Below are 21,492 nucleotides of genomic sequence, written 5' to 3' on the forward strand. Positions count from 1 at the left end.
GTTTCTGTCCTAGTTCGTTATGGCAGCCATGAACATGGTGACACCCTGAAGGTTTCTCTTCTGGGAAAGTGCCTTCACACACCCACATTGTGGCATTTGTGATTTCACACACCTAAGAAGCAAGAAGCTCCGTGAAACCAGCAGCATGTTGACAGTCACACCTTTCAGCATCCTTCCAGGCTTCACCTCTAACCTCAGCTTAGAGGATGACCCTCACACCGTCCATGTCGCAGATGTGCAACCCAAGGTTTGGCCCAGCCAGGGAACCAGCAGCAGGGGACTCTAAGTCAGGTGGCAGGAGTCTGGTCGCTCACCCTGAGCACATTTTCCTTCTATCTTTGTGCCGCCTGGAAGTACCTGTTCCTTCCTGTAAGTAGCTGTTCTTCCACAGTAGGGCAAAGAGGGTCAGAAAGCCCCGGAGCCCTAAAATAAGCTGCTCCTGCTGACGTCTCCAGAGACAGCCGTCAGTGTCCCTAGTCAAGTTATGTATTTCATTGGTTAACATAAAGAGACCCAGGGTGACCTCAGAGTGGCCAGGGCCATAGCCACAGGGGCGCCACGAAGCTCCATGCTAGCACAGGAGTGCTTGTCATGGCCTGCAATGAACCAAGGCTAGAGTTCAACACTTGGGGCCCACGGGCTTTCAAATCCCATGTTGTCACTCAACTCCCATGTCTTGCTCAGACCTCAGGGACACATTCACAAAGGGTCAGTGCGGAGGCCAGGTCACAATCAGCCGTTGGTCTCATCTGGGCAATCTTGACAGTTTGGCAGAGCCGCGGGGTGCTGAGTGCCAGTCTCCAACAGCTCCCTGGCAGGGTCCTGCCACAGCCCAACCCCAAACAAGCCAGAAGAAAGAGGAAGGTGGAATACTATTCTTAGATACAATTGTGGCAAAGCCTGGCTCTACCCACCACAGCCGACTCCCAAAGTCCATACCCCCCTCTGTCCAGAGCACCCTTACCTGCGCTCTGCTCTCCGGAGAACCTCCTCCCAGGCCCAGGGACGCAGGTGTCAGGTGGCCACTTCTGGCTCAGCTCCTTGCTGACTGGCCTACACAGGCCGTCTGTCTCCAGCTGGCCTGGACAGGCAGGGGCCGCCCACAGCTGGCTGGCTGACTGTTCAGTCCTGCCACCGCCCCCTGTTTCCTGCCCCACTTCCTCCCTGAGCCTAGGGGCCTGGAGACCCAAGGCGGGCCGCGCGCTGCAAGGACTCCACTGGTCAGTTGATCATTAGCTCCTTGTGGACCAGAGCCAGGCCCTGGCCCTGCCTGCCCACTGCGAGCCCTGTGCTCTGTGGTGAAGGCTGCGGACACCCTCAGTGCTGAGATTGGGGAAGTCCACGGGAGGCGGGCCCTCAGGCCCCACTAACCCCAGCCCTGTTCTCTGTTCCCTTTTCCCATATACACACGTGCATACACATGTATGCCGACATATGGGTGGCCTTAGAGACATGTATGGGTACACAGCCCTCTCGCACATTTCTGCATGCATACACACAAAACACACAGGTGTTGCTTCTCTCTCTGTCCCTGGCATCATCTCAGCCCATTGATTTCAAACGGGAGCCTTCTGGAAGGGGCCAGTCTCCTTCTCAGCTTGCAAGTACCACACATCCTTGGAGTCGGCCTGTGTGTGTGTGTGGGGGGGAACGACACTTTACTTTCCCACAGGCTGTAGCCTGATTGAGAACTTCCCCATGGCCCAGACTGAGGCCTGCCTCTTGTTCTCCCTTGCAGTGCCCACCCTGAAAGACGGGGCTGGACTGCCCCCCCTCCCCACTCACTAGGTGCTGTAGCTATCTCTCCTCCCTGCCTGTCTCCATTTGTGAGGCGTTCTGAGGGTGTAGGTGCGCTGTGCTTCACCTCTCTCTCCAGAGAATGCAGACCCCCAGGAGGCTAAGCGTCCAGCAGGCCTGTTTTTCTGAAAGCTGTGTCGATTGAGGCCCCTGCAAGCCCACACCCATACATGGGTCTGGAGGCATTTCCTCTCCCGGCTATTGTCTCCACTGAGCCCAAACCAGTATCCTGTTTGTCTCAGAAGCCGCTCTCTTGGCCCAAGGCCAGGGGGATTTTCTGAGAGTTTCCCCCAGTGTGTGTAGGGGCCATCCAGCAGGGCGAGACCTCTCTGATCCGGGGCTCATCAGCAGGATCCTCCTGAAGTTGTGGGGTACAAAACAGACACACACAGCTCTGACTTCCAGAGGCCCACTCAAACCCCAGCCTGCCTCACTTGGGTCCCTCTAGAAGGGCCTGTCACCTTCCTGGGCCTCAGTTTCCCCTTTGCAAAAGGTAGAGTTGGGAGGCATCCAGCTCCCACAGTTCTGATCGACGACACAGCTGGGCTGGAGTATGTTCAAGCTGTCATTGCTATGACGCTGACCCCTTGGGTACATCATGCCATGGGACTCCTTGACAGCCCAATGAAACTGTCATCCCTGTGACCCCAACAGGCTTGATATCAAATAGACTTAGAGAGGTATTTTCCCAGGGTCTCTCCACTCAGGCAAGTACCGGAACCAGGGTCCTCGCTCCCTTATCTTAACCCTCACTCTTTGGTAACTGGGTCTAGACAGAGGCAGCAGGCCCTATTCCTAGGGACCCCAAGAATCAGACCCTACCTTGAGAGATGAGGTCTCCAGACCATCACAGCCTCATGCTTTAAGCACCAAGCCAAAAAGCAGTGGCCCCACTTCCCCGCTTCAGCACATAACTCCACAGGGGCTGCTGAGACGCACTGGGGGTGTGAGTGACCAGTGGCCAGTTGCTCTTCACCCCACCCCACCTCTCGTCCCTGCTCCTCACCTTTCCCCGCCTGCTCCAGGAGGGGAAGCCATGGTTGGAGCTACATAGAAGATGTAATCCTCCTCAGGGAGGACTCACTGACAGAAGCTAGCCTTCTGAGGCAGGTGCTCCCTGCCCGCCATTCAGGCTGCTCAGGATCCAGGCCATCGAGGCCAGAGGCACACATTTAATGAAATCATGGGCACAACTACTAGTCTGGATTGCCCTGTGATTATGAAATGCGAGAACAGGATGCATCTAAGACAAGGGGTAGAGCCACCCCTGGGAGACCATGGTGCTATTATACCACAACAGGAACAAAGGAACGTTCCTGGCCTGGCCCTCTCAAGAGACTGTAGGCTTTGAGCTGGTAGCCAGCACCCTTGTTCTCCCCAAATATACCCTGAGGCTCTGATTCAACCCCTCTGCATAGTGTCCCCTTGTGTGGCACACTCAACGTCTTCTTAGGAGACAAGTGTGCCATTGTGGGGACCCTCTGCTCCAGGCCCTACCTATGGGAGAGTCCACATCCTGCCCACCAGGATCCAGCTGTGGCTTGAAGCCCCATAGCCATGGTGGCCCACTGTACCCACTCTGACACCAGGATACCATGACTGACTTGGACAATGATGAGAAGGCCTCAGAGGGCGGGCAAGGAGGACTTACTGGAAGTGGAAGATCCTGAGACAAATTCTCTTTGGAAACTAAGCAAAGATGGATCGTGAAGGATCTCCAAGGGGACAGGAGAGCTCCGAAAAGCACTTAAGCCCAGGTGTGTCCCAGAGGGCTGAGCCTCTGGAAGCCACTCACTCCCTACCTAACACAGACAGCTAAGAGAGGCCAGGCATCCTGCCCTGCGGGTAATCTGCACCAGACTGTATAAATATTGAGCTCAGGAGAGTACAAGCCTCCAGCAGAGCCTTAAGATCATTCTAGAATATGAAGACAAGCATACTTTAAGGCCCAGAGAAGAAATGTGTTTAGCTTTGTCGACCATCAGGCCTGATGTGACTCTGCCATCATAATGGGGCCATCAGGGAAGAAGCTTGGTAGGCATGGCTACCCTCCACCACCACTTTACACAGCAGGGGACCAGGTCTGGCCTAGGAGTATGGTCTGAGGACTGCTCTGTTGAGGCCTGGAGGTAGCTTGGGTCATACTGGCCTGAATACCAGTGGCTCACCCCTGTGATAGACTGTACATGCAAAGGCTCAACATGGGGAAAATACCTGCTAGGGTATAGGATGGGTGCTAAGAGATGGTGGGAGCGGCTGACTTGGAATCCAGGAACACAGAACTTCCTCTGCTCCACGTGGGGTGGAAGCAGTCACACCAAGAAGAAAGACAGTAAAGCATTGGTTCTCTCATGGGCAATGGGCATGTCTCCGAAGGACAAGGCAGCAGCTGACATCCTTTAGGATTGCACATGGGGAAACTGAGGCTTGTAGAGAGAGCCATCCTCAGCCTCTTGCACAGGAAAGAGGGCTTTCAATGTGTTTTCATTTCAAGGGTAATTCTTAGAGCTCAGCCCTGTCCATAGACAGGTACAGCCTTGGGGATGTACCCTAGTCTCCGATCCTCCCCATGTCAAAGCTGCCTAACCCCGAAACCAGCTTGTAACTCAGCAGAATGTCCTATATCTCAACAGAAAGGCAGACTCCAAGCACACCTCTCAGGCAAGCTCATCCCTGACTCTCATCTACCCTTGAAGGGCAGGCTGGTGGGTCTTGAGTGCCCTTTGCTGGGTGGTATCCTCTGCACAGCTAAGAACCCAACCCGTCCCTCCATGTCTGCTTGTACGCTACTAGGTAGGGCAGCATTTGTCTGGTGCTGGAGAGCAGCTGCTGTGTGCACACATGGGTAGGTCTAGAACCCCGTGCGCCCAATAGGTGCGGGTCTGTTTGTTATTGTTGGCTCTGGCCACTGGAGCCAGCCCCGAGTAAAAATGCACTCCAGCCCTGGACTGCAGGAGCTGCTTTTTGCAAAACAAAGGAAGGGGGAAATGGGCCACTCTCAGGTAACTGAGGGCCACTCAGACCAGATGGACAGACAGACAGGCCACCCAGGCGGAGGCTCCCAGGAAGCAGGAAGCAGTTCCCTTGCCTCTGAGAGTCTGAAGACACCTGCTCCCGGGAAAGGGCTGCCTCTGTGTTGCCCCAGACTTAGGGTAGTGATACTGGCCGGTGATGTCCAGTGGTGTCCAGCATCACCCTCCAGCCTGGGAAGTCTCTGACACTGCAGCTTACAAAGTCCACAATCACTTCTCTCCCTTGGGTGAGCCTCAGTAGGCCGGATTCTAGATGTGTCACAGTGAATCTCCTGAACGGGGCTCTCCATCTTGGGCAAGGGAGTCAGAAGAAGGGTGTGGGGCCTCACACCCCATAAGAAGACAAGTACACAGGGAAAAAAAAACTGGCTTCAGAGCCCTTCTTCTCCCTGGGTGCCCAGGCTGCCATGCCAGGGCCATGCCCCCATCCAGCCTGGCAGCAAGAAAAACTCCAGCAGCTCATCCTTCAACAGTGAAGAGTGGAGATCTCACAGAATAAGGTCCCAGTGCTGGGAAGGGCCAGGTCTTTGGACAGTCTGGCCTATGGATCCTGAGTGCACAGAGGACTGAGTAGAAAGTTCTAGACTGGGACCATGTAGGTACTTCATAGCTGCCACTTTTCCAGAGAGTTTAGGAAAGTCTTGTCCCAGTTCGTATATGATGCCAGGATACTAGGCCCCAAGCCCCATGGGCTCTCACTTCCTAGAGACCCTGTGCACCTGACTCGGGGTGCATGCAGGCCTTGCCTGGAATTCCTGGCATTTCCTAGAGCCCAGTCACCCCTGGGATGATCCTGGCCATGGCCTATGCAAACATTAACCAGTCTAAGCACACACTTCCCGGCGGACCTTTGAGAGGAACAAAGTTGTATCAGCTGAGACCTCCTTCTGGAAACTGAGGCTCCCAGGCCACATCACTGCCCTCTAAGGTGGGCAGGACGACTTGAGGTGGGGATTTCTGCAGCCCCGCCCCTCAGTGTCAGCCTCAGGCTTAATGGGGGTGTGAGGGCAATGGCCTGAGGCCACACTGGCTGTTCCGGAGGCACAGCCTCACATACTCTCTCAACCACTTTCTGTTTCTCCACTCCTAGCCAGACCTCAAGTCCTGTCAATGCACCAGCCTCGCCACACACCCCAAGCGCTTTCACTTCAGTCAGGAGCCCAGTGCCAGCTGTGGGTGCCAAAGGTCCGCTTCCTGGTCTCTCCAGCCAAGCACACCGCATGTACCCAGTCCTCCTTTGGTCCTGCTCTGGTGACAGCTAGATGGGAGGGGATTACTTATCTGGAGCCCAGAGCCAGGCTCGGCTCCTATGTTCTCTCCTGCCTCCTGGGGGGCATCATGATGGGGTGTGCCGCTGCAGAGACAGAGACCAGAGTGGCATCTGCCAGCAGGCCCTCCCTACATGCTCTGAACAGCAAGCCCCAAGGTGACAGCCACACCTGCACCCTTCACAACCCGGGAGCCCAGCTGTGGTGTTTCCCGAGTGATGTAATGGAGGCGTGGCCAGAGGGACCACGGCTTTGATGCCAAGCCAGGTGTGTACTGTGGAGTTGCCTCTCATCTGCCACAGGAAGGGACATGCCCTTCAGCTCTGTAGAGCACTGTTCATACACAAAAGACAACCTGAAGACAGACACCTGTCTCCCGCTATTCACCCCCACACACAGCTCTCTTCAGAGGTGACTGAGGAAGGACAGGTTCTGGAGTCAATAGCTCAGGTGAGTTCTCTGGGTAGCTATTTCAAATTCAGCCTCCACATCTGCCCGGCTCGGTATCTGCTAGGCATGAAGGAGGGGGCACAAAGGAAGCCATTATCACTACTGTCATGATATTTCAGCAGGGGCGAGAGTGGAGGAGATGGACCAGTGCTGAGCATCAGAGATGTGGCTGGGCCACATAGCCTGGACCACCCACCGGAGCTCACAGTCAAGTGGCAATGATAGCCACAGGGGCCCAGGCAAACAAAACAGCTCCACCCCCAGGGCTGGGACAGGGCAGGCAATAGATGGGTGGAAAGTGGCCTGGATGAGGTGCCCAGACAGCTGTGGCTCATGAAATGTGACTGCATACATTTCCTGGAAGGGTGGGAAATATACAGATGGTCAGGGAGTGGCTGGTAGTGCCAAGAGATCAGACAGTACAACTGATGGACTGATCAATCAACCATGGATGGGTAGATAAGCAGATAGGTAGATAGATGAATGAATGAATGAATGAATGAATGAATGAATGAATGCATGCATGGTGGCTCAACAGGTCCCCACCGTGATATGACTATGCCAAGAGGACACAGGCACTAACTAAAAGAGGTCCCAATGGACGCAGCTAGAACAATTTGAACAAGAAAATGAAGCATCAGTGGATGGTAACTCAATGTGTGATATCTGTTCTTGGTTGTCAGCTCACTACATCTGTAATTAACTAAAACCCAAGTGGCTAAGCACACCTGTGAGGGATTTTTTTTTCTTAATTAAAACATTTGAAGTGGGAATATCTATTTTTAATCTGGGAAGACCCACTTTTAATCTGGGCCACACCTTCTGCTGGAAGCCTCTGAAAAGGACATGGAAGAAGGAAGCTTTCTTTGTCTGCTCTTGCTCACTCTGGCAAGCCCATTCCATCACTGGAACTGGAGCCTACCTCTTTGGGATTCCAACATATACTGAAAACCAGTTGAGACATCCAACCTCGTGGACTGGAAAACTGCCTCCAGACGTTGTTGGACTAGCTGAACCACAGATGGCAAAATTCTAATAAATCCCATATATATATATATATATATATATATATATATATAGTTGAAAAATTATATTCATTCTATCAGTTCTTTAAAGAACCCTGACTAATATACAAGGTGTGAGATAATGTCCCTAAATCCAACCTGGTATGAACAAGGCTAGCTAGCTAAGTGTGGTGCTTTGAATGAGAATGGCCTCTATAGGCTTAAATATTGGATTTGTTGTTGTTGTTTGAGACAGGGTTTTTCTTTGTAGCCCTGGCTGTCCTGGAACTCTTTAGTCGAGGCTGGTCTCCAACTCGGAGATCTGCCAGCTTCTGCCTACCAAGTGCTGGGACTAAAGGTGTGCATGACCGCCTCCTGGCCATAGGCTTATATGGTAGACTGTTAGGAAGGCTCAGGAAGTATGGCCTTGGTGTGTCACAGGGTAGGAGGTTTCAAAAGCCCACACCAAGCCCGGTGTCAAGCTGTCCCTGCCGTGGATCAGGATGTAGGCTCTCAGCTACTGCTCCAGTGCCACACCTGCCTGTTTGCCCCCATGTTCCCTGCCATGATTGTCATTGACTTACTCTCTGATTCTGTAAGCAAGCCCCTCATTAAATGCTTTCATTTGGAATTTGCCTTGGTCATGTTTCTTAACAGCAATAGAAAAGTTACTAAGACAGTGTCTTAGGGTTTCTATTGCTGTGAAAAGACACCATGACCACGGCAACTCTAATAAAGAAAATATTTAATTGAGGGTAGCTGGCTTACAGTTTCAGCGGTTCAGTCCATTATGATCATGAAGGGGAGCATGGCAGCGTGCAAGAAGACCTGGTGCTGGAGCTGAGAGAGCTACATCCTGCAGGCATCAGGAAGTCAACGACTTTCACACTGACGGAAGCTTGAGAAAAAGACCTCAAAGCCCAGCCCCACAGTGACACACTTCCAACAGAAGGTGTGGCCAAGATTAAAGGTGTGCCCTCCAGCATCAAGGTCTGGATTAAAGGCATGTGTCATCCATCCAGCCTCCTCCAACAAGACCACACTTCCTCCAACAAGGTCACACCTCCTAATAGTGCCATTCCTTATGAGCTTATGGGGGTCAAATACATCCAAACTACCACAGACAGTAAGTAAATGGGGGAGAACAGGCACCTGCCACCCAGTGCACTCCACAAAGGTATGTTACCCCCCTTCCCCGTCTGCAAGAGACCCCTAAGTTATTCCCTAAGTGCACCACTCATGGTGGCCTCCCCAGGACAGTGTAGAGATCAGAGCAGCCTTACCACACAGACTCACAGCCAACAAAGCAAGGGGCCAAGGTCAGTACCAAAGCAGGATCTTGGGAACTCGTCACCCAATCTTACAAACCCACTGTGTATGTGAAACAGGGCAGGGGGACAAGTGGGGACAAGTTCTCTCTGCTCTGCAGTTAGAGAAGGCTTTTAGGACTCAATTCAGTGACTCTTGAGCAGGGTCCTGGAGGCTGCGTGGGTGTCAAGAGTGCTGGGCGGTGTGAGACTCAAGGTGGACAAGTTCTGAGCGGACCTGACAGAGGAGAGAGGCTGAGGTAAGCCCATGCCATGATGAGAAACATCTGCAATGGCTGCCCAGTCCTCCTTGTCCCCCTGAGGGAAGGACTGTGGTCCTGTGGGTCACAGTGGGGACAAAAAACTAACAGACCTCACCAGACACCTACATTTGAGCAACTGTAGTCCCATCCCTGTCTACGACCTTAAAACTTGACATGATGTTGTCTGACCCCAAGACCCTCTTTGTCACCGCCAAGGTTAGATCAGCAGCACTGACATCTGTCACCACATCCTTGGCAGGCAGCCAAGATCCTTGTGCCACTAGGTCACCAACACTTGCAATCACAATTGCATTCACCTTTGGCCAGCAGTCTTATTCCCTGGGCACTCATTTTCAGATTGCTGCCTCTGGTGTGGGGACAGGTGCCCACCCAGCTGTTTACAACACCAGCACCTTGGAAATAGCCTGGTGTCAGATAAGTCACACCCCCTCCCGCACTGCATAGCAAGTGCAATGATAAAGAACCAGGGCTCTCCGGCATGCCTTCGAGGTATGCTCTGGAGACACATCAGGCAGGAAGTGAGGCAGGAGCAGCCACATGCCACCTGGGCACTGGAGCACACTCCTCTCCTCTGCGGGTGAAAAGAGACCAGGAACCTAGGATGCAGAGCCTGGGGCCAGCAGAGCGGGTGTCACAGGGGAGCTCAGGGGACTTTGGAGTGAAACCATCTGATGACATTGTGGAGATGGGTGTGGCACCCTGGTGTTCTCAGAAGACACTGACCATCATAGCACAAAGAGTGGACCTTGGTGGACATACAGATCAAGAGGACAGGGGGGCACCACAGGACATGTAGAAAAAACAAACAATCCAATGGGTTACAAATACATGGTGGATCTTGTTAAAACTGAAAGGGGGAACTGGGTGTGGCAGTGCATGCCTTTAATCCCACAGTTTGGGAGGCAGAGGCGGGCGGATCCCTGTGAGTTCAAAGCCAGCCTGGTCTAAAGAGAGAGTTCCAGGACAGCTAGGGATATAACATAGAGAGACCTTGTGGGGGTGGGGGTGGGGGGCGAGACTGAAAGGAGGATCCCGGGACAGAATAGGACAGTGGAGTGGCCTCCAGTTGTATTAACACCTGCACTAGATCCTGAGTGGATAACCCCTTGTATTGGTTGGTTTTTTGCCTAACATAAGTTAGGGTCATCTGGGAAGAAGGAATCTCAATTGGGAAAATGCCTCCATAAGATTGGCCAGTAGGATACTTCTGTGGGACACTTTCTTGATACATGATTGATATGGATGGTCCTGGCAGGTGGTCCTGGGATATATAAGAAAGCAAACTGGCTAGGCATCGTGGTGCATGCCTTTAATCCCAGCACTCGGGAGGCAGAGGCAGGTGGATCTCTGTGAGTTCAAGGCCAGACTGGTCTACAAAGTGAGTTTCAGGACAACCAGAGATACATAGTGAGACCCTCCCTGTTTCGAAAGCAAACAAACAAACAAAAACAAACAAACAAAGATAAAGCGGCATTCCTCCATGGCCTCTGCTTCAAGTTTCTGCTTCCAGGCTCCTGCCTTGACTTCCCTGCATGATGGAGTACAAGCTATAAGATGAAGTGAAGCCTTCTCTCCACAAGTTGCTTTGGGTCCTGGTGTTTATCACGGCAGTAGAAACGCTAACATTCCTGCACCACCCTGACACGAAAGACACCAACAGCAGGGGACAGAGGACTGCTCAGGACGCTGTCCTGCCTTCATCTGTCGTTCCAGATACTGAAGTCTATATAAGTCCCGGCCAGAGGACAAGGCTAGACATATTTGGACGGCAAATGGCTGAGGCTCAGAGATGGGCACAGCAGATGGGATCCCGCTGAAGGACCTGCTCAGAGTCACACCCCAGTCCTCCTACAGCATGACCTGCACCAGGGAAACTGAGGCAGGCTTTTGTAACAGCATCTTGTTCCAAATGTGTGGAATTATGAGTCTCAGCCCTGCTGGGTTCCTGGAGGGCGGAGACACACCCTTCACCGTGAACAAAGTTCTGCTGGGGCCAGGCTCCTACTACCAACTGCACACAGGCTACACATGCTCTTCTCTTCTCAGCCCGGGGACGGGGACGGGGGAGGGGGGTGGGGGGGGTGTCATTCCTGGGCTTATGGCATCCATGGACAGATTCTCAGGAGACCTACCTCTTTCTCTAGGGCCTGAGCTGGCCTCCTCAGCTTCTGTACAAAGTCCGTACACTCACAGCCCGGGGGGCAGCTTTAAAACACAAGCCAACAGACTCACTCAGCAGGACTACCCTTCAGTCCTGGCCTGGGAGGGGAGGGGGATAGAGGGGGATGTCGGATCACAGCACTGCTGTTCTCAGCAGCTGATAACCGGCAGGAACTTTAGCCCCTGGGGAGGGGAGGGCTGTGCTGGGTTGAGAACAGGGAGTTTAGGAGCAAAGCACAAGATCCCCAACTTTTGGTGCTGGTGTCCAGCAGGTGGGAAAAATTTGAAAGCAGCCTGGCCCAGACCCCAGACCAGGACTCCTGCTTGTCTGCAGGGTGCATAGTACGGCACCGTAGCAACTGTGGGCACTGACCACATGCACACACTGCTCTGGGTACCCAACAGTACATCCCCAGAGGACAGATGGGGAGACTGAAGTTCAGAGGAGTAGAGTTGCCAGAGACTCTCCTCCAGCAAGTGTGGTACTGAGGCCAGACGCCAGCACCAGCTGCCTCTGGTACTTCACTACTCCACAAGGCACAGGCCCAGGGCCCAGCTCGGCTCTGAGGATCACGGGGAGACCACACCCTCTACCTCAGACTGTCTGTCAGCCCAGATAGGGCCCAGTTCCATACACTTTTCAGACTGGAGGAAACCAGGGTCCCTCTCCTTGACCACAACCACCTGAAACCTGTCCTCCGCGCTGCTCCAGACCAGACCTGTTCAAGTGCTCACCACCCCCAAGCACGCCCTCTCTAGCCCTCACCTGTCCTCACAGGTGAGCAGATTGTAGGCCCCTCCTGGGGCCGACCCAGCAGAAATGTCTAGAACTTACCCTGCCAGGAGAGGAGACGCTGCCAGGGACAGGGTGGGTGGCTGGGGGGCCTCCAGGTCCCTCCCCTGCACTGGATCACCGGCTTAGTCCTCAGGAGGCAGCAGAGCAGGCCCTGCCCAGGCCACTGGGCTCCAATCAGACAACCTGAGTCATCAGCTGGCTGGGCCCGCCCTGCTGGGAAGGGGCCAGCCTCCTTCTGACCTTCCTCCTCCTTATCAGCCATCAGAATATCAGCTCCTGGTCAGCATTCCCCTGCAGGGCGCGGAGGAGCAGTTTAGGAGCTCTGCCCAGGCTTTGGGGGGTCTGAGTGCGGGGGTGGGGGGTTGGGGTGGGGTGGGGACACACATCAGAGAGTAGAGGCAGGGCATTGGGACAGCCACCAGGTGAATGACTTCGCTAGGATGCAGACTGCTCAGGTCACTCTCTTAAAGCTGGGGCCGAGACAGCTGACTAGGGAGTTTAGCCAGCACTGATTGAGCACTTACTGTATGCCTCCAGGCCCCGTGTCGAGCCAACAAAGCAACAAAGATGGGCACATCTTCCAGGTGGTGTTCAGAGAAACTATTCCCAAATGTGGATGTCCCTAAAGTTAGATCCTGGCCCCTACCCTTGCCTCGTGAGGGTAACGAATTTGGGTTCTTTTTAAGACTTGCTAAAAAGATCCTTGTCATCAGAGGAGTGTGAATCCTTGCTCTAAATAGCATTCCTACCACCGTAACCCTGCCCCGTAGGGCCCCCTAGTCACCGGGGTGGGGCTGCTGCCTCCTCCTGGCTGGCTGGGTGACGCCAAGAATGTTTCTCAACCATTCTGTGCTTCCCTTTCTTCCTGTTTGGAAGGGAAGAACCCAAGGAACTCCAGCATGGGGCGAATGGATGAATTAGTAAACGCAGAGGATTTGGCCCCACGCCGTGCACGTGTGGGCGTGCACGAGCTTGCTCACAGCCCCCACCCTGGTTTTTTTTTTTTATCAGTCATCCTGCGGATTCTGACTCTCTATTTACTGTTGTTTGTACTGACCAGAGGCGGGTGGAGGGGGTGGAGGACAGAGCCAGCTCAGCAGGGAGGCAGGAAACACCAGACGCCAGCTAGGCTCAGGGCTTGTCAGTTAAGGAGCTGACCACTCAAGTCTTCTTACCTGTGCAAATGGATGGGATTCCAGCTGCGTGGCAATTCTCTTGGCTTTTATTTAGGATTTACATGAGATTTGCCCTCAGATCTCTGTTCCATGATGGTGCCATGTTCTCAGAAGCCTCTGGCACTGTCCCTCTGTCCAGGCCTTGCCTTCCTCAATGCTGTACTCCTTGTATGCATGCCTGTGGTTCCGACGCTGCTCCCAGCCCTAGGATTCTGCCAAGCCTAGCCAACTCCAGCTCTTTAGTGCGGTTAAGAGACCTCTCTCGCACCTATCCATCATCACCTAGGCAGGGGTACTGCTGGCTGACTCCTGGCACAGACAGGTATGGCAGAACCTGTGTGACGGGGAGATATTCCCCCCCCCCCGCGCCCCCCAGTGAAGCTGTCTTGTAGGAACTGGTGGCCCTGGAGTGCCCTATCATTAGCAGAGCGGCCAGGCCTGGGGCCTTAGAAAAGCTCAGTCCAACCTGCTCGACCACCTCTCCAAGGCCTCGCATCACCAGACACCTGCTGGGTGCCTCCCTTATGCCTTCAGTTTGAGTGTCCCCTGACCGACAAGGTCTGCAAAGCCGTCCCTTTTCCAGGCTCCCAGATTGGCTCGAGCAGTGGAGTCGCTTTGAGGGAATGCCATCCTGGAAGGTCCCAAATGGGGCTGGGGCGCCTGCAGCAGATCAGTTCCCATGGCTCCCCCGACCCTGAAGGGCAGGACCAAGAGGCTCATTTACGCTTAGAGGCTCCATGTTCTGCCTCCCTGACCTGACTGGTCCCCTCACAGGACCCACACCTTCCCTCCCAGCTCTATGGCAGGTGACAGGTCCCTCTCTGAGGTTAGGTTTCACTCTGTACAGTGGGAGAGGCTGGGCCCAAAGCTCTCTAAGTACCCTTCCATCAGAACCCTCTGGAACTCCCGGCACAGGAGCAGGTGCCCTCTTTGCCTTCCAGATGGTGGCAGCATCCTGTAGTGCTCCCTACCTTGTCCCCAGGCCACTGTGCGCTGAGGGGCGCCGCACAGGGGGCACACCAGGAGCCGCCCCCTCTCCTAGGGTTCTGGCCATGAGCTTCTTCGGACAGCGCCCTCACACCATACTTGCCTGCTTTAGGCTAACTTGTCTGAGCTCAGAACCCATAGGAAGAACCAGGGCATGAGACTCAAACATAACCTGCCGATGAGGACCGGCCCTGTGAAGCCTGACTTTGTTTAAAACCTGGAGCCATCGCACACGTCCCAAAGCTGATGTCTTACCCTTTAAAGAACATATTGGACGCCTGGAAGTTAAAATAAAGCCAAGAGCTGGGCGTGATGGCACACACCCTTGCATGGCCGAGGCAGGGGCAGGTGGATTTCTGTGAGTTCGAGGCCAGCCTGGTCTACATAGTAAGTTTCAGGACAGCCAGGGCTGTGTAGAGAGACCCTGTCTCAGACAAACAAACAAACAAACAAACAAAAAAGTAAAGCGAAGCTCATATTTTCCTCTGTCCAGTCTTTGGCCCCCAAGTGCTGGTTAGGACACCCCTGTTGTTCCCGCTGCTCCTGAGGACAGACTTTCAGACATCCCCCCGCTGAGGTGGACTTCCCTCCCTGGCCTGTATTGTAAACACCTGCCTTACCGAGCTTATGTCCTTTATAGCTGTGCACAAGCTCCTCCCCCAACCACCTCTGCTTCCTCATCTCTAGCCAGAGCAACAGCTGTCTCTGGGGGACTCGCTACACAGACTCAGTGTCCCAGTCTAGAGAGGATGGGCCTGTCCTGGTTTGTCACTTCTTTCCAGCGGAAACCTGGAAGACAAACAGGTGGTAGGCGAAAAGGGACCAGGGACAAGGTCCAGATCCTTTCTGCTGAGAACTGACTCCTTCAAGTTGTCCTCTGACCTCTTCACCCATGTGCGCGCGCGCGCGCACACACACACACACACACACACACACGGTGGTCTTGATAGAGGTCTAAGGATGGAGGCAGGCTGTCTGATGAAGAACAGAGATCTCAGCCAGAGGCTAGCTTCAGGCCACTTCTTCTAACGCCAGCTCTCATCTCCTGTGTCCCCAGCACTGTGTTTGGACTATGTTGCGTTTGGACTATGTGACCTCAGGCAGGGCAGGGCCTTCACCTCCTCTGTGCCTGAGTGGCCTGCTTTTTCCAGTCGAGCTTCTCAAGGAGTCCTAGGTTGCCACCCATCAGTCAATCCAGCCTTCCTTGTGAAGGCCACAGCCCTGTCTCTAAGGAGCTTTCTCTCAAGGCCCTGCAGTACCCCAACTCTCTCTGGTTACCTTCCTCACCCACAACAGCCCTTCCTTCCATGGAGGGGTGAGAGGTAGGTTGTGAGGGATCAACGACTTTCTCAGGTCATAAAACCACTTGTGTGACCCAGGAAGCCAGGCCACAGGCTAGGTGGGGCAAGAAACAGGAGAGGAGGCAGGGCTCATTGCAATCTGCAGTGAGAGGTGACTCCCTTCCCTTAGGCCTGGCCCTTCAAAGACCCTGTGTCAGCTGGCTTGGCCTCTGCTCCTGGCCTTGGGCTCTGAGGGGCTGTGTGGGCACCTCTGTCCTGGACAGCAGTGGTCAGGGTCACTACTGGATCTGAAGCTGAGTGTCCCGTTTAAGAAGCTGTAAGAGAAGTTTCTTGGAAGGAAGCAGGACCGGGCAAGCAGAGACCCTGCAAAGTGGTTGGTTGGGCAGGCCATAGCTTTGGCAAAAGGCATCGCTGTTTAGAACATTCCAGAATCTAGAATGGTCTGGCAGAGAAACTTTTTTTTTACTGTGTACCTGAAGAGCATGGTAGACCTGGCTGTCGGATCCCTGTGCTGTCTCTCACAGTCACGTGACCATGGAAGTTCCCTCCCTTAAGCCTGCAATTTGTTCTTCTGTGCGAAGGGCATAAGATGCAGGGTCAGTGGTGGGTTATAAGCAGCACATGGTACTCCAGAATCCAGCATACAGAGAACCCTTTCTCTTCTGCTTTGTTGAGACAGGCTGCATAGCCCTGGCTAGTCTCGAACTCACTGCATAAACCAATAGACCTGGCCTCAGCCTCCCAAGTTCTAAGAGTAAGAATGTGCATACAAGGTTCTGTTTCCTTTTCTTTCTCTCTCTCTCTCTCTCTCCCTCTCTCTCTCTCTCTCTCCCTCTCTCTTTCTTTCTTTCTTTCTGTCTTTCTTAAAATAATACTTGATTTTATTTTATGTGCATTGGTGTAAAGGTGTCAGATCTCCTGTAACGGGAGTTACAGACAGTTGTGAGCTGCCATGTGGTTGCTGGAAATTGAACCCGGGTCCTCTGGAAGAGCAGCCAGTGCTCCTAACCCCTGAGCCATCTCTCCAGCCCCTTTCTTTCTTTTTTTTTTTTTTTTTTTTTTTTTTTTTTTTTTTTTTTTTTTTTTTTTTGGTTTTTCGAGACAGGGTTTCTCTGTGTAGCTTTGCGCCTTTCCTGGAACTCACTTGGTAGTCCAGGCTGGCCTCGAACTCACAGAGATCCGCCTGGCTCTGCCTCCCGAGTGCTGGGATTAAAGGCGTGCGCCACCATCGCCCGGCTCTTTTTTTTTTTTTTTTTTAAGATTTATTTATTTATTATGTATACAGTGTTCTGTCTGTCTGCATGTTTGACTGCATGACAGAAGAGGGCATCAGATCTCATTACAGATGGTTGTGAGCCATCATGTGGTTGTTGGGAACTGAACTCAAGACCTCTGGAAGAACAGTCAGTGCTCTTAACCTCTGAGCCCCCTGTTCTGTTTTCTTGAAAGAGCTTTTACATTTCTCCCTTTTAAAGGCAGATTATCAGTCTGTGGCCCAGACTAGCTTTGAACTCCTAGTCTCACAGAAGCCTCCTGTCTCTGCCTCCTAAACTTTCACATTGACTACAGGTGTGTGGCACAGTGCCCACCGTTTCAGTTCTCTGTTTTAAACTGCACAGTCATTCAGCTACCCCTGCAACAATAAAATCCACCCACCGCCCTCTCCAACAGACCTTCATGAATCCTAGGGCTCAATGGACTGTGGTCAAGCTGGTTAGGTTTAGATAACAGCTGTTGGCCAAGGGACTGGGCCATTTGTGATGTTGCTGGGACCTGCCCTGTGCAGGCCCCTGTGCCATGTTCAGAATAGGAGCACTGGGGAGTGTGCAAGGATTCCAGTTACTTCCCCTTCATCCTGGCACGGGACTGGAGGCTGTAGTCTGCCATTCACGGGTGCTGGAAGCTGTTTCCTCAGCACCTGCTCGTGCATATCTCATAGCTGGCCTGCCAGGTGCAGGGACATGCCCCATTTTAGTGATGTGCAGAGTGAGGCTCAGATGGGATATCAGGACCCTGGGAATCCCACACAAATGACAGTTGCACAGATGATTGGTGGGCCATTGACCTTGATTAAGACTCGAATTGCAGCGCCCTCTAGTGTCTGCCTATCTCTTCTTGCAAGGAAGGCCCTAGCTTGCTCTCTGAGAAGTGAGACCACTCTTTATCAGCCAGAGACACAGCCCCCCCCCCCCGTGCGCCCCACCCCGGTTTCTCATTTCCCCCCAGGGTTGGCCTTAGAAGGAGAGAGCAAGAATGTAGCAGCAGAAGGGGCCCATGAGATGGCTCAGTGAGTAAAGGCAGGTGCTGCCGAGTCTGGTGACCTGAGTTCAGGCCCTGGGACCCACATGGTGGAAGGAGAGAACTGATTCCTTCAAGTTGTCCTCTGATCTCTTCGCCCATGTGCATGTATATTAAATAAATAAATAACTAAATAATAAATAAATAAATAAATAAATAAATAAATAAATAAATAAATAAATGGAAAGCAAAAGAATCTAGCAGCAGAATTCTTTTTGTTTTGTTTTTCAAGATAGGGTTTCTCTGGCTGTCCTGGAACTTACTCTGCTGTCCTGGAACTTACTCTGTAGAACAAGCTGGCCTTGAACTCAGAGATCCTCCTGCCTCTTCCTGGAGGCAGAGTGTAAGGGGTCTCGTCATACGTCATCAGCGGGCGACGTGTACCCCCACGGCCCCTCTCTGCACTCTCTCTCTGAGTGCACTCTCGGTCTCTGAGTCTCTCTGGCGCTTGCTTTCTCTCTCTCCCCTCTTTCTCCTTCTCCCAATAAAGCTCTAAAAGGTACCATGACACGTGACTCTTCTGTCACCAGCCAAACTGCGGCTGCCCCGATATCCAGTGCTAGCCACCAGGGCGCATACCCTTTCACAGAGCTGGGTTTAAAGAGATGCTCCACCACTGCCTGGCTGATGTGCCCTTCTAGTAGCCGCAGCGTCCCAGAGATGGGGTAGATGGAAGGATCAATGGATACCCTGGTCTGGGACAAAAAGTCATACCATACCTTCTTTGCTGCAAAACAGGAGTCTGCTCTGAGGCCCCTTCCTCCCGTCCCTGCATGGAGGATATTAGCAACTAAGAGAAGACTGTCGGGGCTCAGTGGGGTTTTAAAAAGCCCCGTGGGGTGAGAAACTGGAGTCTGGGGACTATCCTCCTGTGGGTTTCCTCCTTCTCTCTTTTGGTAGTGGGGTGCTGGGAATGCTGTCTGGCACTTGCTGCCTTTTGCTCCCTCTGAATCCCTCCTGGAGCAGGGCTTTTCATCTTTCCTTCTAGCTCTAGAGAGGGGTCAGGCGATCGAGAGGCCCAGGACTTTCCTGAGTATGTCTGTCAGAAGAGGGAACAAGCAAGAGGTGGGGACCCTGGGATGTTCCACACTTAGGCAGAAGCAATCTAAACCTCAGGCCATTGGAGGGAGGCCACACCAAGGATGCTTAAGCTTTCTGGAATTTATTCATTCCAGTGGAATACAAACCTGGTCATCTGGAAGCTCAGGGAGGGAATTCGCAACAAGCAAAGTTCAAGTCTACATGGCTCAAACAGAAAGGTTTCCATTGGCTCTGGCCCTAGAAGTTCAGAAGTAGATCTCAGGACCTGCTTGATCCAGGGGCTCTGGGCTCACTCTTCCAGGCTACCCTGAATGTGACTTCCTTCACAGGTTGACTTCCCATGAGGGGATAACCATGGCCATGACTGTCCATTTAGAAGTATGCACCTACTTCTAAAATATCCTGACCAGAAAGGGCATCATTGAAATCATCTTGAGGGTAAGAGACACTTTTCCTCAACTAGCTGGACTCCTAGTTGCCAGGCTTGGGTCCTCCGCCCTCCTGAATAGAATCCTTTGTATCTAGGAGACTCTGGGTGATGGCTGATGTGGTCTAGTGCTGTCTTCACGGCCTGGGCTCATCCTGTAAACATCCAGAACCATTTGAGCTAGACATGGAGTTGGCTCACTGTTGAGTCAGCTGTGTGTTGGGTGGGGTACCACTAGAAATGGGGAACTGGGAGTCAGGTAGCTAGGTAACCAGCCAGGAGACTAGAAAAGACTAAGGCAGTTCCTCCTGATTTTGTGCCTAATCACACAATGGTCACAGGCTAGGGCACCAAGACCTCAGAATCGGGAAGTAACCCAGCAAGAAACTGTCCCTTCCATGCTGTTCCTCTGTAGGTGACAGGCAGCGACTTGGGTTGAAGATGCTAAGGTGCTCCGTGACAGCAGGCTGCAGTGGAGCACTCTCCCACCAGGGGGCAGTACAGTAAATAAACGTGCTGGCCTTGCTGAACAGAGAAGCGTCAGCAAGTCTCCCCGGAAATGAAAGACATTACATATTTTTCCTATAAAATTGTGTGTAACTTCAGTTTTAAAGTATGTTTTTTATTTATACATATTAAAACACTTTTTCTGTTCTGTATACATACTGTTAAAACTGGCAAAGCAGGGCTGGAGAGATGCTTCTGCAGATAGGAGCACAAACTGATCTGGAAGAGGATCTGAGTTTGGTTCCCAGTTCCCACGCTAGGCAGCTCATAACCACCTGTAACTCCAGCTCCAGAGGGGGTCCAATGCCTCTTGCCTCCTTGAGCACCTCCACTCACATACACCATACCAACACACACACACACACACACACACACACACACACACACACACACACACACTTTTAAAAAATAATAGTAAAACTATAACAATTTGGGGGCCCATAGTAAACTCCAAACATCTGTATCCAGCAGCATAAAGGAACAGGAAGGAAAAAATGGCTAGGAGAAGAGCCTTGTTGATCATTGATTATGGCTGTGGGTGAACCCTCCACTGGCTTTCCCTCTGGATGTGAAGAAGCAGTTTCCACAAGTCTTGGGTACCAAGTGTGAGCCCCACAGCAATGGTATTGATCTCATGGACACCAAGATGGATGTGACTGAGACTGCACCTCTTTGCCTGGGCACACAGAGATAGAGACGGGGCTGTCCTCGGCTGTGCCTCCATCCATTGCACTTTATGGGCTTGGAGATTGACTCCGGTCCCGAGCAAGGCTGGGAGCTTGAGTGCAGTCCTGCAGCATCGAACTCTTCTTTCACACTACTCCTTAACCTGGATGTTCTTACCGCTGCTCTTAAGGTCTTTCTACAGACAGCTTTTCCTGGGAGGACACCCCAAGTACTCTTTAGAACAAGTTGGGGTGTTAGCATTCTGTTCCTGGAGTTGAAAAGCCAAATGAGGCATTCCCCTGCCTTGGTTCTCTGCCTCCATCCTTCACCTGGCTCCTTCCCTAACTCAGCTTCAGCTTTGCCAGAGGCTGCCAGCATGAAAAAGCTTACCACCTGTGAAAGGAGGAACCCAGGGTATGTATGTGGGAACCCAGGAAAACACCCAACTCCGCTACCCAGGTTGGAGCTCCGGGGAGGAGGCGACGGCTGGGCTGACTCCTGAGCACCAAGCGGGAGCCACCTGCAGGGCAAGGAAGAGGCAGGTGGGGTCTTCAGCAGGGTGGCCTCCAGGCCTCTGCCTTGCTGGAGGAGGGGTGAGGAGAGCAGGATGAGGACAAAGAGACCAAGACCAGGTAGCTGTGGCCACCCAAAAGAGATAGCACTTGGGCCAGGCCTAAGCAGGAGCAGACCCAGGGACCTGAAGGTAGAACCCGGAACTGTGCCAAAATAAATTCTCAGATGTCGGGGGGATGAAAGTGGCAGCAAGTGCTAGGATGAGGTGTGAGAAGCCAAGAACAGGCCTCACTAGGCCCAGGCCTAAGCTGTGGCACACAGAACAGGCCTCACTAGGCCCAGGCCTAAGCTGTGGCACACAGAAGCCAAAGAGGTGGTAATCCGGGCTCTCCAGAGAAATCAACTGATAGATACAGATGGGTGAGTGGGTGGATGGTGGAAAAGGTGGCTTGGTGGGTGAGTGGATGAATAGAAGGGTG

The 21,492-nt window shown here is 52.9% G+C and overlaps 1 protein-coding gene across 4 annotated transcripts in view; it reads right to left on the reverse strand.

Moving 5' to 3' along the window:
* Sh3tc1 (SH3 domain and tetratricopeptide repeats 1) overlaps nucleotides 1-12,269 on the reverse strand; it is a 46,864-nt gene extending 34,595 nt beyond the window's left edge. The window contains exons 1-2 of one of the 4 annotated variants that reach the window (XM_037208872.1): nucleotides 12,138-12,269; nucleotides 11,275-11,347 (exon numbers count right to left, since the gene is read on the reverse strand). The gene's annotated coding sequence lies outside the window, so the exon portion shown is untranslated. Of the gene's footprint in view, nucleotides 1-964; nucleotides 1,635-11,274; nucleotides 11,348-12,137 lie in introns of those variants that run through there. The other 3 variants (XM_028882295.2, XM_028882296.2, XM_028882294.2) reach the window with 3 other exon arrangements.
* Nucleotides 12,270-21,492: the final 9,223 nt, after the last annotated feature.

This window comes from Peromyscus leucopus, chromosome 10 (genome assembly GCF_004664715.2).
Source record: "Peromyscus leucopus breed LL Stock chromosome 10, UCI_PerLeu_2.1, whole genome shotgun sequence".
Lineage (NCBI taxonomy): Eukaryota > Metazoa > Chordata > Mammalia > Rodentia > Cricetidae > Peromyscus > Peromyscus leucopus.